The sequence below is a fragment of the Chiloscyllium punctatum genome, chromosome 45, assembly GCF_047496795.1.
Source record: "Chiloscyllium punctatum isolate Juve2018m chromosome 45, sChiPun1.3, whole genome shotgun sequence".
Lineage (NCBI taxonomy): Eukaryota > Metazoa > Chordata > Chondrichthyes > Orectolobiformes > Hemiscylliidae > Chiloscyllium > Chiloscyllium punctatum.
In genome coordinates, this window is record NC_092783.1 from 21461559 (window position 1) to 21487971 (window position 26413).

Below are 26413 nucleotides of genomic sequence, written 5' to 3' on the forward strand. Positions count from 1 at the left end.
ACTACCTCTGAGGTCCTACTTTTTAACGACTCCTAACTTCCTAAATTCTGCTTGTCGGACCTCATCCCATTTATAGCTATATCTTTGGTGCCTAAATGCACTATGACTGCTGGCTGTTTGCCCTCCCCCTTCAGAATGTCCTGCGGTCAATCTGAGACATTGGCCCGTGCACGTGGGAAGCAACATATCATTTATGGATCTCACAGGTCACTAATGCTACATTTCCAAGTACTTACAATACATTGAATTCCAAATAGAATGGGTCTTGCTAGTAAAAAAGAAAATAGGTTTCACTTCCATTGCTAGACCCTCCCTGGCATCAGTGATTACACCCTGACTACCCAATGAGATTCACCAACAGAAAAAGCTTCTTCTCATTGTGTATTCAGGTGATTGATGACCATAAGAACTTTCTACTTGTATGCATTCATTTTTCTGGCAACTTATATGACTCCTTTATTCCTCTGGTTGTCCAAGTTTTCACATTTTCTTGTTGCAACCTCCTAAAATATGTGAACAGGGGAAAGGGGATATTCCTTTGAAGGAATGGTTACTCACCATTCTACTACAAGCTGAGACATTGGAATAACTATGCAACAATGGTTCTTTTCACACCACGAATCACGACCCAATTAGGATCGCGAGCCAAGTTGTTTGGGTCGGAGGTTCCGAAGCAAGAGCTGTTGTAACTTGGACTAATCCCAGTGTTGTGTGGATCCCTTCAAATGCTTGCATTTTTTTCCATTGGAGTATGTGGCCTAATCAATTGCACCTTGAGGTCTGATTTCTGCTTTATGAGAGATGTGTGGAAAGAGTTGTGTTTGTTCTGCCTGCCTATTCGTCAATCACTTCAGAAGGGAGATGGGAAGAGGGTGGAGGTTTAAATGGGGTTAGTTGTGGCAGAGAGAGATGGCAGAGAGTTTGATGAAGGGAGGGAAAGTTGAGGGTTTAGTACAGGGAAAGGATGATGGGAAGGCTTTGTGGAGGGACTGGGAGATTGGGGCATTTTTGTGTAATGGGGCAGGACAATGAGGCACACATTCAACTACTTTCATCCTTGCTGCTACTATGACTGAAGACCCTTTCCCCATTCTGCTCAAAAGCTGAAGGTTTCTCTTCTCTCTCTGCTCTCTCGCTCTCTCTCTCGCTCTCTCTCTTTTTCCATCTGACCTCTCTTCCTCTCACCCTTACCACCCATGTTAAGCAAATCTTGGACTCTGCAAACTTTCACCCAGGATCACTCAAGTCTGAGGCATGAAGTGAGGTTGCATCCATAAAGGAAACACCGAGCTATAATCAAAACTGCTCACCAGAGCATTGAGAAGGCCATTTGCTTCTGAAATTGCAGCTCCAGCCTGGACAAGCCTATTGGGCTTTGTAGTACACTTCTGCAAGAGTTAAGCATATTGTAGTGGTCTGCTGTGAGAACAGTGGACCTTGAAAATTATGATGCATTGGATGGCTACAGTTCTTTGGAGGAATAAGAGGAAGAGAAGATGGAAACAGTGCTTAAAATACTCTGAAGTAGCGATAATCTGTCCGCAAACTCTCTAAAGCACCTGAGAAATTCAATCACTGGACCGACCGATCAAATATAAGTTGCCCCTTGAACAGAATGGATAAAATCTGTGAGGAGTTGTTTCTCCTGTCAAAGGCTGTTACTGGCATTTAGAAAATATGAGACAGCATGTATAATACCCAATCTTTGATCTGGCCTTGTCGCCACAGAATCTGTGGATGGAATTTTACAGGCGTCTGAGCAACATGGGGTAGGAGATATGTGACAGAATTGCATGACAAGTATGGCGCTGCCCATCTTGCCATAAAGATCATTTCACTTCAGCTTTTTATGTTTATCGCAGGAAGCATGGCAATATTCTCACTAGGCATCAGTAAGATGCCAATTTTTAGTTAATATTGATTGTATATCACTTTGTTAATGCCACAACTTGCTTCATTATCATTTAGACTCCCATGTTATCAAACTCAGCAATCAAGCTACATTTTGGAAAAACTCATCAAGAAGCCATGAACATTACTACCAAATTGCAACCCAATGCAGGCTACAAAATATGGGGAGAGGGCTGGGGGGGAGGGGGAGGTAACGGGGGAGACGTCGAGACTGGGGTGGGTGGCTGCAGGCTCTGGACAAAGGCAAACGCACATTGCAATTGTGAAGGGGGAAGCATGGTAAAATGAGTGATGCTGTACAACATGGCTGGAAAGGGCTGGCCTGGTTTCAAGCAGGTGCCACGAATGACAGCACCATGCATGGGCTCTACAAATGCCAGGACCTGGATAGGGAGGTGTGGATAGGTTATTTGGTAACTTATGGAGCCATAGTCATAGTCATACAGCATGGAAATGGAGCCTTCTGTCCAATCAATCCATGCTGACCATAATCCCAAACTAAACTAATCCCATGCCTGTGATTGGTCCATATCCCTGCAAGAATTTCTTATTTCATGTGCTTACCTAAATATTCTTAAAACGTTGTAACTGTACCCACATTCACCACTTCCTCTGGAAGTTCATTCCATACACTAACTACTCTCTGTGTAAAGTTGTCCCTCGTGTCTTTTTAAAATCTTTCTCCTCTCACCTTAAACAGCTGTGTAATTGGTTCTCAGGCAGCTGAACAGCTTGGGGCTGTGAGACAGATAGTGAGAGGAAGCCAACAAATCTCTACGAGCTCAGGCACTCTTTGTATTCACTGCATTTAAAGCCACTTTAACCTGAAAAAAGTCTGTTTAGTTTTCCTTCAGCAGTTGCTGTAAGGTATGACTTTTAATTGATAAGTCAGAGATCTTTTGTAAGCGAATCTGTGCCTCTTGCAAACCAATAAAACAGAAGACTATAAAACAGAGGAGCAGAAATTTCTGCCTAATGCAAGTGCATGTGGGCCAAGTGCAGGAAAATGGGGATAGCGTGGATAGACATTTTGGTCAGTATGGACTAGTTCAGGCCAAAAGGCCTGCCTCCCGTGCTATAGGACTCTACAACCGAATGACTCTAAGTAACGAGCCGGTTAAACCAAGGACCGCCAATGGATGTTATCTACCTGGACTTCAAGACGGCCTTTGATAAGCTGCTGCGCAGGAGGCTACTGAGCAAGATAAGGATCCAAGGTGTCAGAGGCACGGTGCAAGTATGGACAAAAATTTGGTTGTCTGGAAGAAAGTGGGGATAAAAGGGTCCTTTTCAGGATGGCAGCCTATGACAAGTGGTATTCCGCAAGGCTCAGTGATGGGACTACAACATTTCTCTTTATACATTAACGATCTAAATAAAGGAACTGAAGGCATACTGGCTAAGTTTGCAGACGATACAAAGATAAGTACAGGAACAGATAGCATTGAAGAGGCAGGGAGGCTGCAGAAGAATTTGACAGGTTAGGAGAGTGGGCAAAGAAGCAGCAGATGGAATACAATGTGAGAAAGTGAGGTCATGCACTTTGGTAGGAAGAATAGAGGCATGGACTATTTTCTAAATGGGGAGAAAATTCAAAAGTCTCAAGTGCAAAAAGGCTTGAGTTCTAGTCCAGGATTCTCTCAAGGTAAAGTTGAGCATTGAGTCAGTATTTAGAAGGGCAAATGCAATGATTGCATTTATTTTAAGAGGACTTGAATATAAAAGCATGGATGTACTTCTGAGGCTCTGGTCAGACCACGTTTGGAGTATTGTGCACATTGTTGGGCCCCATATCTCAGGAGGAATGTACTGGCACTGGTGTGTGCTCAGAGGCGATTCACAAGAATGGTCCCATGAATGAAAAGCCTAACAAATGAAGAACATTTGAGGACTCTAGGTTTATACTTGATGGAGTTTAGAAGGATAAGGAAAGATCTAATTGAAACATACAGAATTCTGAATGGCCTGAACAGAGTAGATGTTAGGAAAATGTTTCCATAGGTAGGGGAGACTGGGACCCGAGGGCACAGCCTTAGAGTAAAGGAATGGAGGTGAGGAGAAACTTTCTCGGCCAGAGAGTGGTGAATCTATGGAATTCATTGCCACAGAAGGCGGTGGAGGCCTGGTCATTGAGTATATTTAAGACAGAGATAGATAGGTTCTTGAATATCATGGGGATCAACAGTTATGGGGAGAAAGTGGGAGAATGGGGTTAAAAAGCTAATCAGCCATGATTAAATGGTGGAGCAGACTCGATGAGCTGAATGGCCGAATTTCTGCTCCTCTGTTTTATAGTCTTCTGTTTTTATTGGTTTGCAAGAGTCGCAGATTCACTTACAAAAGATCTCTGACTTATCAATTAAAAGTCATATCTTACAGCAGCTGCTGAAGGAAAATTAAACAGACTTTTTTCAGGTTAAAGTGGCTTTAACTGCAGTGAATACAAAGAGTGCCTGAGCTCGTAGAGATTTGTTGGCTTCTTCCCACTATCTGTCTCACAGCCTCAAGCTGTTCAGCTACCTGAGAAACAATTACACAGCTGTTTAATTCTTTGCTATCTGTGTATTTGTCCAAATGCCTTTTAAATGTTGTTAAAATACCTACATCAACCACTTCCACTGGCAGCTCTTTCCATATGCATATCACCGCCTTAGCTTCCCTTTTATTCTTTTCCCTGTAATCTTAAACTGATGCCCTCTTGACTTCGATTCCCCAAATCTGGGAAAAAGACTGAGAGCATTCATCCTATTAATGCCTCTTATGACCTTTTGCATTTCTATAAGATCCCCTCTCAATCGGTGTAAAGAAAAAGTCCTAGTTTGTCCCACTTCTCCCTTTAACTCAGAGCCTTGAATCCTGGCAACATCCTTGTAAATTTCTTCCGCGCACTTTCCACTTTAATAGCATCCTTCCTACCACAAGGTGACCAAAATTGAGCATGATACTCCAAGTGCAACCTCACCAACATCCTGGTTAACTGCAACACAACTTCCCAACTTCGATGATCAATGCCATGACTGATGAAAGCCAGTGTGCCAATAGCCTTCTTCACTGCTCTGTCTACCTGTGAATCCACTTTCAAAAAATGGTGAACCTGAAATCACGATCCCTTTGTTCCACTACATTCTTTAAGCCCCTACCATTCACCATGAAATTACTACCTTGATTTGACTTTCCAAAATGCAAGACCTCACACTTATCTATATTAAACTCCATTTGTCATTTATCGGCCCACTTCCCCTGCTGATCAAGGTCCTGCTGCAATTTCTGATGACCTTCCTCACTGTCCACGATACGGCCTATTTTAGTATCATCTGCAAGCTTACTAATCATGCCTTATACATTCTCATCCAAATCATTGATATACATAACAAACAGCAATAGGACCATCTCTGACCCCTGAGGCACACCACTACTCACAGGCCTCCAGTCCACAAGCATCCTTCCATTATTATCCTCTGCTTCCTACTATCAAGTCAATTTTGTTTCCAATTTGCCAACTCTGCTGGATTCCATGCGACCTAGCCTTACAGAGCAGCCTACCACGTGGACGTTAGCAAAGGCCTTACTGAAATCCATATCGACTATGAAGGGCAAGGTTGGCAGGAATAGGGAGCCGAAAATGTGTTGCTGGAAAAGCACAGCAGGTCAGGCAGCATCCAAGGAACAGGAGAATCGACGTTTCGGGCATAAGCCCTTCTTCAGGAATGACCTTATGCCTGAAACGTCGATTCTCCTGTTCCTTGGATGCTGCCTGACCTGCTGCGCTTTTCCAGCAACACATTTTCAGCTCTGATCTCCAGCATCTGCAGTCCTCACTTTCTCCTCGAGGAGTAGGGAGCCATTGATGACATGAGATATTGAGGCCTCATCAATCTTCCTGACTGCTTCATCAAAGAGCGAGAACAAATTTGTGAGGCATAATCTCCCATGCACAAAGCAGTGCTGACTGTACCTAATCAAGAAGGTAAAAACAATGACTGCAGATGCTGAAAACCAAATACTGGATTAGTGGTGCTGGAAGAGCACAGCAGTTCAGGCAGCATCCAACGTGCAGCGAAATCGACGTTTCAGGCAAAAGCCCTTCATCAGGAATAAAGGCAGTGAGCCTGAAGCGTGGAGAGATAAGCTAGAGGAGGATGGGGGTGGGGAGAGAGTAGCATAGAGTACAATGGGAGAGTGGGGGAGGAGATGAAGGTGATAGGTCAAGGAGGAGAGGGTGGAGTGGATAGGTGGAAAAGAAGATAGGCAGGTCGGACAAGTCAAGGAGACAGTTACTGAGCTGGAAGTTTGAAACTAGGATGAGGTGGGGGAAGGGGAAATGAGGAAACTGTTGAAGTCCACATTGATGCCCTGGGGTTGAAGTGTTCCAAGGCGGGGCGCCTCCTAGCAGAGCGTTTTAGGGAACATCTCCGAGACACCCGCACCAATCAACCAAACCGCCCCGTGGCCCAACATTTCAACTCCCCCCCCCCCCCAACTCTGCCGAGGACATGGAGGTTCTGGGCCTCCTTCACCGCCGCTCCCTCACCACCAGACGCCTGGAGGAAGAACGCCTCATCTTCCGCCTCAGAAGACTTCAACCCCAGGGCATCAATGTGGACTTCAACAGCTTCCTCATTTCCCCTTCCCCCACCTCATCCTAGTTTCAAACTTCCAGCTCAGTAACTGTCTCCTTGACTTGTCCGACCTGCCTATCTTCTTTTCCACCTATCCACTCCACCCTCTCCTCCTTGACCTATCACCTTCATCTCCTCCCCCACTCACCCATTGTACTCTATGCTACTCTCTCCCCACCCCACCCTCCTCTAGCTTATCTCTCCACGCTTCAGGCTCACTGCCTTTATTCCTGATGAAGGGCTTTTGCCCGAAACGTCGATTTCGCTGCTCGTTGGATGCTGCCTGAACTGCTGTGCTCTTCCAACACCACTAATCCATGTACCTAATCAAGCCCTGTCTTTCCAAATGCATGTGCATCTTATCTCTCAGAATCTTCTCAAGCAACTTACCCACCACAGACGTTAAGCTTACTGGTCTATAATTTCCAGGATTTTCTTTACAACCCTTCTTAAATAATGGCACAACATTCACTACCCTCCTGTTTTCCGGGATCTTTTGATGATGCAAAAGTATCATCCAGGGCCCCTGCAATTTCTTCTCTAACCTCTTGCAGTGTTCTTGGATATACCTAGTCAGGACTACTTTCATACATTCTAATACATCGAACACCTCCTTGACTCTGATAAGGACTGTCCCCACTAACTTCTCCAAGTTCCCAAGTCTTCATGTCTTTCTCCATGGTAATATTCCATAGACATTACATAGAGGAGAAATATTTATTGAGAAACTCACCCATCTCTTGCAGTTCTACACATGCATGTCCACTTTGGTCCTTGAGGGGCCCTATTCCCCCTCTCGTTATTGTTTTTTCTTTAACATACTTAAAGTACCTCTTTGGATTCACCCTAATGTTCTCAGCCAAAATAATCTCATGTCCCCTTTTCGCCCTCCTGATTTCCTTCCCCAATAAAACCATGTATACCTCCAGGGATTCCCGTGATCCTGGCTGCCTGTACTTTGGCCACGCCTCCTTTTTTCCTGATCAAAGCCTCAATATCTCTTGTCATCCAGGGTTCCCTATTCCTGCTAACCTTGCCCTTCACCCTCACACGAACATATAGACCTTGAACTCTAGTTATTTCGTTTTTAAAGGTCTCCCATTTGCCCACTTCCTCAAAGAGTTCTAGCAGATTTGTCAGGCATAACCTCCCGTTGATGAAACCATGCCAACTTTGGCCTATTTTACCATACACTTTCAAGTATTCAGAAATCTCATCCATTACTATGGATTCCAGGATTTTACTCACAAATGAGATTAGACTAATTGGTCTGTAATATTCCATCATTTGCCTTATGCCTTTTTGAAACGGGTGTAATGTTAGCGATTTTCCAGTTCTCTGGGACCTTCTCTGATTCTGGTGATTCTTAAAAGATCACTACTAATGCCTCCACTATGTTTTCAGTTATCTCCCTTAGAAATCTGAGAGAGTTCATCTGATCCAGATGATTTATCCACCTTCAGGCCATTCAGTTTTTCTAGCACCTTCTCCTTAGTGATGGCCACCATACTCAGTTCTATCCCCTCATTCTCTTGAATCTTTGGGATGTTACTTGTGTCTTCCACCATGTAGACTGTCCTGAAATAATAATTCAGTTCCTCACCCATTTCCTTGTTCCCCCCACTATGTCTCCAGCGTCATTTTTGAATGGCACAATCCCCACTTTTGCCTTTCTATATGTTTAAAGAAACTTACAGTCTTCCTTTACATTACTGACCAGCTTACCCTCATATTTAACCTTCTTCCGTTTGTTGCTCTCTGTAAGCTTCCCAATCCTATAGTTTCCCGCTGCCTTTCGCTACATTATTCTCATTTTAGACTAGACTAGATTCCCTACAGCGTGTAAACAGGCCCCCCCCCCCCCAACAAGTTCACACCAACCCTCCAAAGAGTAACCCACCCAGGCACATTTCCCTCTGACTAATGCACCTGGCCTGCACATCTTTGGACTGTGGGAGGACTGCGCACCTGGAGGCAACCCATGTAGACATGGGGAGAAAATACAAACTCCACACAGACAGTCTCCCGAGGCTGGAATTGAACCTGGGACCCTGGTGTTGTGAGGCAGCAGTGCTAACCACTGAGTCACCGTGCCTCCCATCTGCTTGCTCTTGATTTTTGCTATCCCTGACTTCCCTAGTCAGCCACGGTTGCCTTATCCTCCCTGTACCATGGTTTGTTTTCCTCAGGATGAATCTCTGCTGTGTCTCCTGAATTGCTTGCAGAAACACCTGCCATTGCTGTTGGGTGGCACAGTGGCACAGTGGTTAGCAAATGTGCAGCTTAGGTGAATTGGACATGCTAAATTGCCCGTAGTGTTAGGTGTAGGGGAATGGGTCTGGATGGGTTGCTGTTCGGAGAGTCGGTGTGGACGTGTTGGGCAGAAGGGCCCGTTTCCACACTAAGTAATCTAACCTAATCACTCTCATTCCTGCTAGACTCCTCCACCAGTCAGTTCTACTTAGCTCCTCTCTAATGCTTTTGTAGTTGCTTTTATTCAGCTGTAATACTGTTACCTCTGGTTCTATCTTCTTCCTCTCAAATTGCAGAGTAAATTCAGTCATATTATGATCACTGCCTCCCAAGGGTTCCTTTAGCCTTAAATTTGCTTATCAAGTCTGCCTCATTGCACAACACTTAATCCAGTCGTGCCTAGTGGGCTCCACCACAAGTTGTTCCAAAAAGCCATCTAATAGACATTCCACAAATTACTTTTCTTGCAATCCACTACCAACCCTTTTTCCCCAGTCCACCTGCATATTGAAATCCCCTATGATCACTTTAACTTTGCCTGTCTTACACATCTTTTCTATCTCCTAATGTATCTTGTGCCCCAGCTCCTGATTACTATTTGGAAGCCTGTACATTATAGTTAATTATAGTTTTATTTTATCTTTGTGGTTCCTCAATTCTACCCACACAGATTCTACACCATCTGACCCTTGCTAGCAGTGGTAGTAGAGTCAGATACATGGGAACATTTAAGCGAGTCTTGGATAGGCGTATGGATGATAGTAAAATGAAGGGGATGTAGGTTAGTTTGATCTCAGAGTAAGATGAAAGGTCGGCACAACATCAAGGACTGAAGGGCCCTTACTGTGCTATTCTATGTTCTATGTTTGTTTCTTACTATTGATTTAATTTCATTTCTTACTAAAAAGCAACCCAACCTCCTCTGCCTACCTTCCTATCTTTTCAATAGGATATATATCCTTGAAGGAGCAGTGCTCCGAAAGCTAGTGCTTCCAAATAAACCTGTTGGACTATTTAAAATAGTGATGGAAAAGGATAGACCAGATCTAAAAGTTGAAGTTCTAAATTGGAGAAAGGCCAATTTTGACGGTATTAGGCAAGAACTTTCAAAAGCTGACTGGGGGCAGATGTTCGCAGGTAAAGGTACGGCTGGAAAATGGGAAGCCTTCAGGAATATGATAATGAGAATCTAGAGAAAGTATGTTCCTGTTAGGATGAAAGGAAAGGCTGATAGGTATAGGGAATGCTGGATGACTAAAGAAATTGAGGGCTTGGTTAAGAAAAAGGAAGCATATGTAAGGTATAACAGGATAGATAGAGTGAATCCTTAGAGTATAAAGGAAGTAGGAGTATACTTAAGAGGGAAATCAGGAGGGCAAAAATGGGACATGAGATAGCTTTGGCAAATAGAACTAAGGAGAATCCAAAGGGTTTTTACAAATACATTAAGGACAACAGGGTAACTAGGGAGAGAATAGGGCCCCGCCAAGATCACCAAGGCGGCCTTTGTGTGGAGCCGCAGAAAATGGGGGAGATACTAAACGAGTATTTTGCATCAGTATTGACTGTGTAAAAGGATATGGAAGATATAGAATGTAGGGAAATATATAGTGACCCCTTGCAAAATGTCCATATTACAGAGGAGGAAGTGCTGGATGCCTTGAAATGCATAAAGGTGGATAAATCCCCAGGACCAGATCAGGTGTACCCTAGAACTCTGTGGGAAGCTAGAGAAGTGATTGCTGGGCCTCTTACTGAGATATTTGTATCATTGATAGTCACAGGTGAGGTGCCAGAAGACTGGAGGTTGGCTAACGTGGTGCCAGTGTTTAAGCAGGGTGGTCAAGACAAACCAGGGAACCATAGACCAGTGAGCCTGATGTCAGTGGTGGGCAAGTTGGAGGGAATCCTGAGGGACAGTATGTCCATGTATTTGGAAAGGCAAGGACTGATATGGGATCGTCAAATGGCTTTGTGCTTGGGAAATCATGTCTCTCAAACTTGATTGAGTTTTTTGAAGAAGTAACAAAGAGGATTGATGAGGGCAGAGCATTAGATGCGATCTATATGGACTTCAGTAAGGCGTTTGACAAGTTTCCCCATGGGAGACTGGTTAGCAAGGTTAGATCTCACAGAATACACGGAGAACTAGCCATTTGGATACAGAACTGGCTCAAAGGTAGAAGACAGAGGACGTTGGTGGAGGGTTGTTTTTCAGACTGGAGGCCTGGACCAGTCGAGTGCCACAAGGATCAGTGCTGGGCCCTCTACTTTTTGTCAACTACATCAATGATTTGGATGCGAGCATAAGAGGTACAGATAGTAAGTTTGCAGATGACACCAAAATTGGAAGTGTAGTGGACAGCGAAGAAGATTACCTCAGATTACAACAGGATCTTGACCAGATGGGCCAATAGGCTGAGAAGTGGCAGATGGATTAGATTAGATTACTTACAGTGTGGAAGCAGGCCCTTCGGCCCAACAAGTCCACACCGCCCCGCCGAAGTGCAACCCACCCATACCCCTACATCTACCCCTTACCTACACTACAGGCAATTTAGGATGGCCAGTTCACCTGACCTGCACATCTTTGGACTGTGGGAGGAAACAGGAGCACCCGGAGGAAACCCACGCAGACACTGGGAGAATGTGCAAACTCCACACAGTCAGTCGCCTGAGACGGGAATTGAACCCGGGTCTCTGGCGCTGTGAGGCAGCAGTGCTAACCACTGTGCCACCGTGCCGCCCACAAAATGTCAGATTAATTCAGATAAATGTGAGGTGCTGCATTTTGGGAAAGCAAATCTTAGCAGGACTTATACACATAACAGTAAAGTCCTAGAGGATGTTGCTGAACAAAGAGACCTTGGAGTGCAGGTTCATAGCTCCTTGAAAGTGGAGTCGCAAATAGATAGGCTAGTGAAGAAGGCATTTGGTATGCTTTCTTTTATTGGTCAGAGTATTGAGTACAGGAGTTGGGAGGTCAAGTTGCGGCTATACAGGACATTGGTTAGGCCACTGTTGGACTATTGCGTGCAATTCTGGTCTCCTTCCTATCGGAAAGATGTTGTGAAACTTGAAAGTGTTCAGAAAAGATTTACAAGGATGTTGTCAGGGTTGGAGGATTTGAGCTACAGGGAGGGCTGAACAGGCTGCGGCTGTTTTCCCTGGAATGTCAGAGGTTGAGGGATGACCTTATAGAGGTTTCAAAATCATGTCGGACGTGGATAGGATAAATAGACAAAGTCTTTTCCCTGGGGTCGGGGAGTCTCGAACTGGAGGGCATAGGTTTAGGGTGATAGGGGAAAGATATAGAAGAGGCCTAAGGGGCAACCTTTTCACGCAGAGGGTGGTACGTGCGTGAAATGAGCTGCCAGAGGATGTGGTGGAGGCAGGTACAATTGCAACATTTAAGAGGCATTTGGATGGGCATATGAATAGGAAGGGTTTGGAGGGATATGGGCTGGGTGCTGGCAGGTAGGACTCGATTGGCTTGGGATATCTGGTCGGCATGGATGGGTTCGACCGAAGGGTCTGTTTCCCTGCTGTACATCTCAACGACTCTATAACTATAACTTAGTGTTGTGATTTTTAACTGTCATGCCAAGGATCTTTTTGATAGAAGCAAGCTGACCCTCCTCAGCTTGAACTTCCGAAAACCAGAAGGACACTGGTGAGATGTGGTTGGACGGCCGGCCAGTCTACGAGACCTGAGACATGAAGTCCGTCAATGTTGGTTCCTCTGGCTGGGTTTCCCCTGTCTCTTATGAGACATCCCACTGTTGCTATGCTTCAGTCTTGGGGAGTAATGGGTAGGGTGATTACCTGATTAATCTTACTGTGCCAAGTAGCTCGAGGCTCTGGTAGTAATGCAGAGATTATTGTCTTTTTGGTTCTGCTTTTTATTTAGCTCCTAGTTGTTCATACTCCCTTAGCAGAACTGAGCACTCTCCAGCAGTCCCTGAGGATGTTGGGGTTGGCTCCCAATGACAGCTGACAACCTTGCTGCACTAGTCCAGTTTTTTGGCAAGGTAGGTTATTGCATACCAAATAGTTGTTTATCACTATTGCTCCTTCCTACACATTTGTATGAGCTTCTCTGAGTTCTGAAACTCATCTACTACCTCAGCCTGAGCAGGTGGCTGGTCTCCATAGTCCTCTGAGTGCCGGCAGCCTGGGCCATTTGTTTCTTAGGACAGCTCTGGAATTGTCACAGTAAAATACTCACCAGACTGTGTATACTGAAATTCTGTCATGATGGTTCCCATCAAGGTATCATCATTTCTTGTCCTCAAAGGCTGAGGATGCAGCTTTTAGTGGAGATGGACATTTCTCTGCAGACATTGGGATGTTTGCAGAACCTACAAGATAAAAGGGAGCCTCATGGTTTTTAGGTAGAAATGGCATGCGATGATTGAGATTGAAAGAAGAATTCATGAGAGACTTGCAGTGGAGTGAAGAAAAGTAGTTACATATTTGGTGGTACATGGATATTTCCATGTCCTTGCAGGAGTGGCCTTACTCTTTTCTTACGAATTCCAAAATTCTTTCCTTGTACAATGTGGGCAAATTTTCACCTGCATGGATTTTCTCTGCCCTATTTCAGGCAGTCATTTTCTGTCCTGTCTGAGTGGAAAATGTCATTGACCTGTTTTGTGACACTGCTAGCTATTCCTCTACACTCTTAAGATGACATTGGCCATCTGGGCAGTGATATCAGACCAAGCTGTCAGGGTCTGGTGGCATAGTCGCCTTTGCTAGTCCTATGGGAAGAGGACTGTCCTCATCTGCACCACTCCATTCATCAAGACCTCTCAGATCCCTATTGGAGAATCACAGTGCCACCCTCTCTATATCTACCATGTTCTGACTCTGTATTTGACTGGTCAGGGCACCTTTGAAATGCCAATGCTCGACCAGGTATACTGCAGCATTTTAAAGTTGGGATAGGAGCAAGGGTTGCTAGTGTTTTGGCGAGTGGTGATTTGGTCTGCAAAGAGTGCTTGATAAGATGGGGTAGAAAAAAGATGTAAGAGATACCACAGAGGCAGAATAATGAGTGGACATAAGATATCGTGAGAGAACTCATTGGGCCTCATGGTGACAAACCCTCCAAATGCCTGAAACAAATTGGCGACGTTCACCATGCCAGGCAGAGAGACTGACATGCTGGGGTGCCATGAATTTGCTATGCTGGGCTAAGAGTCTGCCACATTGGGCTGGGAAGCTACCACACTATGCCAGGCAATGGATGCTGTCACACCGGGCTGGGAGGTCCCCATGCCAGGCAGGGAGGTTGCTCCGCTAAGCCAGGAGGCTGCCTTGTCAGACATACACTGTGTCTGGAAACAGGGAGTCAGTGGCCGGGAGAAGAAACATAGAATGTTACAGCGCAGTACAGGCCCTTCGGTCTTCGATGTTGCGCTGGCCTGTGAAGTTAATTTGATGCCCATCTAACTGACACCATTCCATTATTATCCATATGTATGTCCAATGCCCATTTAAATGCCCTTTACGTTGGCAAGTCTCCTACTATTGCAGGCAGGCCATTCCACACCCTGCTACTCTCTGTGTAGAGAAACTACCCCGATATCTGCTCTAAATCTATCACCCCTCAATTTAAAGCAATGTCCTCTCGTGTTAGCCTTCACCATCTGAGGAAAAAGGCTCTCACTGTCCACCCTATCTAACCCTCTGATTATCTTGTACGTTTCGATTAAGTCACCTCTCAACCTTCTTCTCTCCAATGAAAACAGCCTTAGTTCCCTCAGCCTTTCCTTGTAAGACCTTCCTTCCATACCAGGCAACAGCATAGTAAATCCCCTCTGAACCCTTTCCAAAGTTTCTACATCCTTCCTGTAATGTTTTGACCAGAACTGTAAGCAATACTCCAGGTGTGGTCTTACCAATGTCTTGTATAGCTGAAGCATAACCTCTTGAGTCCAAAACTCAATCTTTCTACCAATAAACGCCAACACACCATATGCCTTCTTAACAACCCTATCAACTTGGGTGGCAACTTTCAGGGATTTATGCACCTCGACACCGAGCTTTCTTTGTTCATTTGCACTGCCAAAGATTTTACCATTAGCCCAGTATTCTGCATTCCTGTTATTTCTTCTGAAGTGAACTACCTCACACGTTTCCACATTAAAGTCCATTTGTCGCTTCTCAGCCTAGCTCTGCATCATTTCTATGTTCCCCTGTAACCCACAACACCCTTTGGCACTATCCACAACTCTGCCTACCTTTGTGTCATCCGCAAATTTACTAACTCATCCTTCTATGCCCATATCTAGATCATTTATAAAAATGACAAACAGCAGTGGCCTCAAAACAGATCCTTGTGGCACACCACTGGTAACTGAGCTCCAGGATGAAGATTTCCCATCAACCACCACCCTCTTCTTTCAACTCGCCAATTTCTGATCCAATTTGCTAAATCATTTTCAATCCCAAAACTTCGTATTTTGTGCAATAGCCTACCGTGTGGATCTTTATCAAACGACTTACTGAAGTCCTTATACACCACATCAACCACTTTACTTTCATCCACTTGTTTTGTCACCTTCTCGAACTCAAGGTTAGGCATGACTTCGCAAAACCGTGTTGACTATCTCTAATCAAATTATTACTTTCCAAATGATCATAAATCCTATCTCTTCTAACCTTTTCCAACACTTTATCCACACGGTGGGTGGCACGGTGGCACAGTGGTTAGCACTGCTGCCTCATAGCACCAGAGACCTGGGTTCAATTCCTGCCTCAGGCGACTGACTGTGTGGAGTTTGCACATTCTCCCCGTGTCTGCGTGGGTTTCCTCCGGGTGCTCCGGTTTCCTCCCACAGTCCAAAGATGTGCAGGTCAGGTGAATTGGCCATGCTAAATTGCCCGTAGTGTGAGGTAAGGGGTAGATGTAGGGGTATGGGTGGGTTGCGCTTCCGCGGGTCGGTGTAGACTTGTTGGCCCGAAGGGCCTGTTTCCACACTGTAAGTAATCTAATCTAATCTAATCTAATCTAAACTGAAATAAGGGTTGTCTCGACTCCCGTTCTTAAACAAGGGAACAACATTTACTATCCTCCAGTCTTATGGCACTTCTCAAGTCGACAATGATGACATAAAGATCAAAGCCAAAGGCTCTGCAATCTCCTCCCTGGCTTCCCAGAGAATCCAAGGATAAATCCCATCCGGCCCAGGGGTCTTATCAATTTTCAGATCTTCCAAAATTGCTAAAACCTCCTCTTTGTCAGTCGCAATCCCATCTAATCTTGTAGCCTGTATCTCCATATTCTCACTAACATTTCCCTTTTCTATTGTGGATACTGACAAAAAGTATTCATTATGCGCTTCCCCATGTCCTCAGATTCCACACACAACTTTCCAAGACTAACCTTGATTGGCCCTAATCTTACTCCAGTTATTCTTTTATTCCTGATATACCGATAAGAGGCCTTAGGATTTTCCTTGATCCTATGAGCCAACAACTTCTCATGTCCCCTCCTGGCTCTTCTTAGCCCAATCTTTAGATCTTTTCTGGCTAACTTAAAACTCTCAAGCCCTCTCACTGAGCCTTCACGCCTCATTCTCACATAAGCCTTCTTCTTCGTCTTGACAAGAGCTTCAACTTCTTTAGTAAACTATGGCTCTCTCTCTTGACAACTACCTCCCTGCCTGATAGGTATACACTTATTAAGGACCCACAGTAGCTGTTCCTTGAATAAGCTCCATATGTCAAATGTGTCCATCTCCTGCAGTGTCCTTCCCCATCCTATGCATCCCAAATCCTGCCTAATCGCATCATAATTGCCTTTCCCCCAGTTATACCTCTTTCCGCACAATATATACCTATCCCTGCCCAATGCTATTGTAAACATAACCAAATTGTGGTCACAATCACCAAAATGCTCACCTGCCTCCAAATCTTACACCTTGCTGGGTTCATTCCCCAGCAGCAAGTCCAATATGGCATCGCCTCTTGTTGAAAGAAGAGAGGAGAAGGGGAGAAAAAACACAAAACAGCAGAGAGAATACAAGGAAAGGAAATGGACAGAGTCGATGAGCTCTGTCTGAAGCATCCTACTCTGCCACCATCTTGTATCAAGGTGTGGTGTGCCTATCTTTTCCTCCATGAAAGCTGGTGCAAGTGATCCTGCAAGGAACTTTCAGTATGTAAAATTAGTCTATTTCACCATAGACATACCCAAAGTTTTACACTAATTTATACATGATGGGTCTTGTATTGGAATAGAGTTGAGGTGAGAATTGAGATCAAAATTAAAAGTAGATTAAAGATGAGATTAAAAACAATCAAAAATATTAATCTCTAACTTAGCTGAAGACAAATGTCAGAGGGTTCATCTTCAACCTTGAAGTCAAAGTGGGGTGTGGCTTTGCTTGAATTACAACTTGCCACATAGCCTCAATACTTGAATTCATGTTGTAGCAAGGAGGACAACTTCCTGCTGCAGCCTACCAGAAAGGTAATAATATCTTTTTAATCATTTAAAGAATTTCAGTGATCTATAAGCCATTGCTTTGGTGCTGTCAAGAACATCTGGGCCAAAGATTTGAAAATATGATGATATTACCTTATGCATAAAATATGACTAAAATATTGCTATTATGAAAATGTGCTTGATGTGTTAGAAATTCAGTTCAGGATTGGAACAGATACTTTTATTTTGCTATTTCAGAATTCTAATGGCTGCCATCATGATGATATAGGTGTACCTTTCTTGATGACAAGCACACCCAAGTTATCTAAAACTGGAAATCAAGGTGAAATTAATACTTCGTAACTTATTTTAAAGTTTACATTAGCATCATTTTTGGTCTTTAATTTTAATTACATTTTTGATTTCACAGGATTACATAATCTATCTACAGTCTTTACCTTAAATGGTATCAATGCTATTTGCTTCAACCACATATTCATCACTCTTTGGATAAATATGTTTCTTCACAATTTCCTATTGGATTTCTTGTCACATATTGATGGCCTTTAGCTATGCTGTGCCCCAGAAGTGGAAAAATTCTTCATGAATCCACTCTACCAAAACTTTGCATAATTTTAAATATTGCTATTTGTCAACCTTTAACCTTGTTTTTTCAGGAAAAAGAGACCTCAGTCTTTAAATCCTTTCCTGACATTTATATCCATGTTCATCTGGTATCATTCTTGTAAATCATACTGGCAATATCTCAATGGTTCTACAAGTAGTTCTCCTATAACGGCATAGTTGCATTCCAGCAAAACCTCGCATAATAGAAAGTCACTTAATAGAAATAATGGGCCCTATGGGAAAAGTAGGGTTAGGGCCAGACCAGCAAAAAATATCCCTAAAGGATTGTTCAAAAATCACCCAAAGATCTATTGCAAAGTTTAGCACAGCCCGAATGAAACTTGAAACCAAATTTGTTAACAAAATAAAAGTAAATTTAACACAATACATTTAAAAAATGTCAGAACACTGCTCTCTGTACAGTACCACTCACAGAAAATGCATGGGCAGAATGGCATGAAGACTGGAGCTCGCATCACGCATGCACAGAATGGCACAGAGACATCAGCCCTGACATCATAGGACTGCATGTGCAGGATAGCACATAGACTTCGATGCATGCGTAGAATGGCACAAAAACTGGTACTGACACCGCGTATCCGAAGACACTGGTGCATGCGCAGAATGGTCCAGAGATTTCGGCATGCACATTGGCACATGCGCAGAATAAAGCGAGCGAACCAATCGCTGCTGGAATCGAGCTATTGCCAACAGAGATAAGCGCTCTCCAATCTACTTTTTCCTAATTCTTCAGTTATTATGGCCAAATTGTGCTGCCAGCATAAACGTTATCCCAGAACTACCTGTATATCCTTATTATAATAAGATCACAAGACCACAAGAACTAGGAGTGGAAGTAAGGCCACTCGGCCCATCGAGTCCACTCCGCCATTCAATCATGGCTGATGGGCATTTCAATGCCACTTACCCGCACTCTCCCTGTATCCCTTGATTTTGTGCGAGATTAAGAATTTATTAATCACTTCCTTGAAGATATTTAACGTTCCGGCCTCTACTGCGCTTTGTGGCAATGAATTCCATTAGTAATATGATGACCAGAATTGCAAGCCGTATACTAAGCGCACTCTCGCCATGTTTGAAAGTTGTTGAGTATCTTCTCTCCTAGTTATCAGATTTTCTCAAAATAAAACATAGTGCTTATATGTGGTTTTCCATTTTTATTGCCTTGCCAACCTGCGCATGATTTCTAGTGATTTGTGTATTTGGACTCCAACATTCTTTTGATCCTCCACCCTATCAAGACTCATACCTCAATAGTAATCAGTGACCTCCTTATTCTTCATACTAAACTGAATTTACATTTTTAATATTTATTAATATACTTCTGACATTGTAGTTCTCCTCAGTATTGACTGTTCTTCACTTAATTCAGTGTCATCTGTAAAGGGAGCGATTGATAGGGCTAGAGTGAGCAGAGTAGGGACCATGCTGTCTCCATGCCTTGCCCTGCGTCTAGTAACGGAGTGTGTGCAGCCTCCCTGCCAGACTCCAGTTGAGGGTGTAAGTCCTCAATTAGTCTGACTAAGCAAATGGGGAGACAAAGAAGTAAACGTTGGTTGAGTCTTATCAACACTGCTTGAGATTACTTGTGGCCTAGTAAGAGTTCGCTCATCCAAAGGTATTCCATGCTTGATTGAGGAACCTGGTCTCAGTAAAACAAATTCTCACTACAAGTCACTGCCACATCCTTTATTCCTTTTCCCACCTCCACCTCTCACCCCATCCCCAACATCTCCCTCACTGATGACTTCCTTTCCGTGACTCCAATGGCAACATCACTTACCTTTCTCCAGAAATTCCTGATGTTACTGCCAATGATGGAGAGCTGCTGGCCTGTGGCTATAAACTGTATACAATACCCTCGTCAACTTTAGCAAAATTTCTCTGTATTATTACTGTCTCTGTTTTAGGTGTATTAAAGATTTGGTTACAGTTTAAGCTGCAGTAGAAGTTTTCTACCCTCTGTTTGTTTGATTATGCTTGTGTGTGCTTACAAGCATTGCTGTTTGAACTGTTGACCTAACATAAAGGCGTTCAGAAGCCAGAAAATCTTGAGATTCCTGTGGAGAAAGTTGATCAGAAATTTGCTCGAAACACAAAGATTGATATCGTTGGTTGACCAAAGTCTTTTGACAGATAATCTCACAAACTGCCCATGATCCCTCACCACTAATTGCATGACTTCTGCTTTCAGAGGCTGTGCAGCTGGAGAAAAGTGCTTTGCCAGCTTTTTGCGTTGTGTTTCAGTTTGGTCTAGATGTCACTGTGTAAGCTAAGTTCTGTGGTGGCAATGCAATCAGATGAAAAGGAAATGTACTAAGAACTGATGTGTATAGCTAGTATATTATAGTAGTAGAAACATAAAAAGGCTGTTCAGCTCATCACGTCTGTGTGGACTCTCTACAAGAGCAGTTCAATTAGTCCCAATCTTCTACCCTTTCTCTATAGACCTGCAGTTACTTCCTTCAGCTGCTTATCTAATTGGTGTAATCAGTACAAAAAATATTCCAGGTAATGCTACTGTGCCTCATATTCAGTATATGATCAACACCAGTCTACTAGGCCCAGGAAACAAATTGCAACCACTGAAGTCGCCTCAGGTCACACTTGAAAGCAGCCAGCAACATCCTTGATGTTTCAGAGGCATTGATCCAGAGGTCTAGGGTGAAAAAGTCATCAGTTGCACAAACCAGGTTATAGTCTAACAGGTTTATTTAAAATCACAAGCTTTCAGATCGGGTACCGTGTGACTTCTGACTTTTCGACCACAGTCCAATACCGGCACCTCCACATCATCCCTTTTTAAACAGTGGGATTATATTCACTACTCTCTGATCTGTAGGAACTGTTCCAAAGATTAAAGATTCTTTAAAAATCAACACCAATACATCTACTATTTCTACAGCCACTTTCTTAAGGACTCTGGGATGTAGATTATCAGGCCCTGAGGATTTATCAATCCCATCAATTTCTCCAAAACCTTTTCTACTGAGTGTGAGATAAAATCCAATACCAGGGTCCTGTGTTTGAACAAGGGGGACTATGAAAGAATGAGGGAGGTTTTGGCTAAAGTAGACTGGAAACAAAGATTTTATGGTGGGACAGTTGACGAGCAGTGGAGGACTTTCAAAGCAATTTTTCAAAGTGCTCAGCAAATGTATATTCCAGTGAAAACATAGGGCTGTAAGAAAAGGGGTAATCTGCCATGGGTGGCTAAGAAAATAAGGGAGGCTATCAAATTGAAAGAGAAGGCATAAGAAGTGATTAAAAATAGCATGAAACTAGAAGATTGGGAAAACTTTAAAAGTTACAGAAAGAGCTATAAAGAAAAGTAAGATAGAACATGAGAAAAAACTAGCACAGAATATAAAAGCAGATAGCAAATGTTTCTAGAAATATATAAAAGGAAAAGGAGTGGCTAAAGTAAATGTTTGCCCTTTCGAGGATGAGAAGGGGAATTTAGTTATAGGATGTGATGAAATGGCTGAGGCATTGAACTGGTATTTTGTAATAGTCTTCCCAGTGAAGGACGCTAATAACTTGCCAGTAATTGACAAAGAGACAAAGATAGGTGAGGACCTGGAAAAATTCATTATTACAGAAGAGGTAATATTGAGCAAGCTATTGGAGGTAAGGATTGATAAGTCTTTTAGCCCTGTTAGAACGTATCCCAGGATACTAAAAGAGATGGTGGGAGAAATAGCAGGTGCACTGGCAGTAATTGTCCAAGATTTGCTGGACTCTGGGGCAATCCCAGCAGATTGGAAAACAGCAAATGCGATGCCACTGTTTAAAAAGGGAGGTAGACAAAAGATGGGGAATTACAGATTGGTTAGCTTAACCTCTGTAGTGGGGAAGATGCTTGAGTCTATTATCAAGGAAGAAATAGCTAGACATCACAATAGAAATTGTCCCGTTGGACAGATGCAGCATGGGTTCATGAGGGCAGGTCATGATTCACAAATCTTTTGGAATTCTGTGAAGACATTACGAGCAAGGAGGACCCAGTGGATGTGGCGTACCTAGAATTCAAAAAGACCTGCAACAAGGTGCTGCATAAGGGGCAGCTGCATAAGATAAGGATGCATTGTTAGGGGTAAAGTATTAGCATGGATAGAGGATTGGTTGACTAACAGGAAGCAAAGAGTGGGGATAAATGAGTGCTATTCTGGCTGGCAATCAATGACTAGTGGTGTGTGTCAGGGATTGGTGTTGCGACTGGAATTATTTACAATTTATATAGATAATTTGGCATTGGGGACCATGTGTAGAGTGTCAAAGTTTGCAGATCACACTAAGATGAGTGGCAGAGCAAAGTGTGCAGAGGACTGTGAAACTTTGCGGAGGGACATAAATACATTGCATTCCAACTGCCAGACCTTTGCCCACTCATTCAATGTAAATAAATGTGGAGTCATACATTTTGGTAGGTGTAAGAGTAAAAAAGGACAATTAATTGAATGGCAAAACGTTTTAGTATGCTGCTATGCAGAGGGACCTGGGTGTTCTTGTGCATGAATCACAGAAGGTTGGTCTGCAGGTACAACAAGAAATGAGAAAGGCAAATGGAATTTTGTTCTTTATTGCTAAAGGGCTTGAGTTTAAAAGCAGAGGGGTTATGTTGCAGCTGTACAAGATGCTGGTGAGGCCATACCTGGAGTACTGTGTGCAGTTTTGGCCTCCTTACTTGAGAAGGGATATACTGGCACTGGAAGGGGTGCAGAAGAGGTTCATTAGGTTGATTCTGGAGTTGAGGGTATTGGCTTTTGAGGAGAGATTGAGTCGACGGATTATATTAATTGGAATTTAGAAGAATGGGGGGAATCTTACAGAAACGTATAAAATTATTAAGGGAATAGATAAGATAGAAGATGTTTCCACTGGCAGGTGAAACTAGGACAAGAGGGCATTGTCTCAAGATTAGAGGGAGCAGACTTAGGACTGAATTGAGAAGGAACTTCTTCACTCAGAGGGTTGTTAGTCTGTGGAATTCCTTGCCAGTGGAGTAATTAATGTTACTTTAGTAAATGTTTTTAAAGCTAAGGTAGGTTCCTTTTGAGCAACAAAGGAATTAAGGGACATGGTGAGAGCATGGGTAAGTGGAGCTGAGTCCACAAAAAGATCAGCCGTGATCTTATTGAATGGCAGAGCAGGCTTGAAGGGCCGGACGGCCTACTCCTGTTCCTAGTTCTTATGTTCTTACTGATACAGATTTGCTTCAGTTTCTCCTGTTACTAAACATTGCATTCCCCATCATTTCTGGTTCACAACACCAGATTTTAGTGCAACAGGTTTATTTGAAATCGCAAGTTTTCGGAGTGCTGCTGTTTCATCGTGTAACTTCTGACTTTAAAAAGGGATGTAAAGAGACTACTGGGAATTATAGACCATTGAGTCTCATGTTGGCACTGGGGAAGATGCGAGAGTCCATTCCCAAGAATTTTAGAACAGAGCACTTAGGAAACAGTGGTAGAATCAGGCATAATAAGCATAAAAAGAGAAATAATTCTTGATAAATCTACTGGAATTCTTCGAGGATGTAACTAGTTGAGTTGATCAAGGGAGCCAGTTAGTGCGATTTATTTGGACTTTGAGACGTTTTTCACAGCATTCCCCATAAAACTGGCAGGTGGCACAGTGATTAGCACTGCTCTCTTATAGTGCCAGGGACTATTCTATTCTATTCTAGCATTTGTTGACTGTCTTGTGGAATTTGCATGTTCTTCCTGTGTCTGCATGAGTTTCTGCCAGAGACTCCAGTTTCCTCCCACAGTCTAAAAACGTGCAGGGTGGGTGGCTTGGTCATGCTAAATTGCCCTTTAGCACCTAGGCATGTGCAGTCTTGGTAGATTAGCCATGGAAAATATTGAGTTATGGGGATAAGATAGGGTGCAGGTGGAATACCTTTTGAAGGGTCAGTGCAGACTTGATGGGCTGAATGGCCTCTTTCTGTAATTTAGGGATTCTAAGTTTAAAGTGTAAAATTAAAGCAGATGAATTAGGGGTAGTATATTGGGATGGATAAAAAAATTATTAGCAGACGGAAAGCAGAGAGTAGGAATAAATGAGTCTTTTCCTGAATGTCAGGTATTAACTTTGGGGTAGCAGAGGGTCTCAGCTATTCCCGATATAGTTAATGATTTCGATGAGGGTACTAAATGTAATATCTCAATTTGCTGATAACACAAAGCTGAGTGGAAGGGTGAGCTGGGAAGAGGTTACAGGGCTGTTGCAACGTGATTCAGGCAGGCTGAGAGAGTGGACAAATGCATGGCAGATGCAGTGTAACATGGATAAATGTGAAATTATAACTACGCCTGTGACTTTGTTATTCTAATCCAAGATTTTTTTTAACGTTAATATGCAGGTTTAGTTGGCAGATAGGAAGGCAAATGTAATGTTAGCATTCATTTTGAAGGACTACAGAAGCAGGGATATTGCTGAGGCTGTATAAGGATGCATTTATAACATTTAAAGTTAAAGACTGAGGCTGAGAGGTTTAATAGGCAGTCAAAGGTTCTTAGCCTACTGCTTGACTGAAGAAACAAATACGCAAAATTCTTCAACAAGAGCAACAACGTTCAGATAGAGATATTGGCCTGGAGGAGAGACATCAGAGTAGAATAGTATGAGATGAATTCATACACAGGGACTTAAAGAATTTGAAATGTAGTGGCTTTAAAATCAAATTATGCATTTCATGTTGTTTAGGTGAAAAAATATTTCGGAAAGATCTTCTACAATCAGCGCTAGTTATTCCATGCAGTTTGTGGTGTAGTCAGTTTTCTGAGCAAAATGCTGGAAATATTTCATAGATTGTAACAGTGTATATTCGGAGAAACAAAAATAACATTCCAAGCCTGTGATCTTTCAAATATAATAAATTTTCAGCGAAAGGAAGATCCGCGATAGAGTAGAAACAAAAATAATTGAATGTCAAAAAAGTCTGTTTTCCAGGATCACAGAATGGTAAGAAAAGAAACACAGTACTGTAATAAAAATCACACCTTGTGCTGATGTCTGAAGGTAAAACATGCATAAACTAAAATATGCAAAGAAAAATGAAAGTAAATAAACATCAAGATTATGGTCTGAATTTTTTTGAACTGAGTGTTCAGTGCTGAATTTTGTAGTGGTTAATTGAAGCTTGCTTACTCAAATTGAAACATGTTGGGAAGTTCCACAACAATGTTCTTCTAGGACTTGTTAGCAAAAATACATAAATGTGAAGAACTATTTTCAAAGACTGCTAAATCTTTAATAAATTTTACCTAATTAAGTAAATGTCTTTATGTTTAGATTTTATAGACCCTATTCTACTCAAACCACAGAAGATGCTCTGCATGGAAAAAGAGGTTAGTCATTTAACTGAAATCTATGACAATTAAGTCAATAATAATTGTTCATTCTACTTCTATTATTATTTGTACACTAAGAATAATACTTGACTGCCAGTGGGAGAAAGCAAAGGATTTACATTTATTGAAAAAAAGCATTAGATTAAGTGTATTATTGTCACGTGTACTGAAGTACAGTGAAAAGTCCTATTTTGCATACAGTAGATCATAACATACAAAGACCATAGGGTGAGTGAACTGAGTGAGGAATGCAAAAGTTACAGCTGAAATGACAATCAAGTTCAGCATTAGATTTGAAATTCGAGAGGTCCATTCAGAAATCTAATAACAGCAGGGAAGAAGTTGTTCTTGGACCTGTTGGTACATGTATTTAAACTCTTGTATCCTATACCTGATGGAAGAGTCTGGAAGGGATTATAACCAGAGTGAGAGCAGCTTTTGATAATGTTGATACCCTTTCCATGGCTACAAGAGGTTGAGATGGAGTCAATAGATGGAAGATTGACTTGGGTGGTCTTGGCTTGTTCACAACTTTATGTAATTTCTTATAGCCCTAGGCAGAACAGTTGCTGTACCATCCAGATAGAATGCTTTCTTTGGTGCATCTGTGAAAATTGGTGAGCATCCTTACAGACATGCCAAATTTCCTTAGCATCCTGACGAAGGAGAGGTGTTGTTTTGACCACTACAGCAATATGTGTGGTCCAGGACAGATTGTTGGTGATTGTCACTCCTAGGAACTTGATGCTGTTGACATTCTCCACCAGCTCCACTGATGTAGATAGGGGCAGATTGTAGCAAGGAGAAGTTAAAGACATTACAAATACCCCCATCAGCTAGTATGCACAGCATCTGAGTGCATGGCTGGGGACTCTATCTGGTCCAGATAGCTTTCCATGGGTTCAGTCTCAAGAAGGCTGATCTGACGTCAGCAGCAGTGACTGAGGGAACAGGTGGTATGGACCTGTGGAGCAGGTGACATTGTTTTACTGACCTTCAGCTCATATTGAGGGTAGAAAACATTGAGCACATCAGGGAGGGATGTATTTTTGTTCGCAATTCTATTCTGCTTCAGTTTGTAGCCCATTATGTCGTGTAGGCCTTGCCAAAGATGGTGGGTGACCGTGTAGTTCATTTGGATCTCGAACTTTGTCTGGTATTGCCTCTTGATATCTCTAATGGCTTTT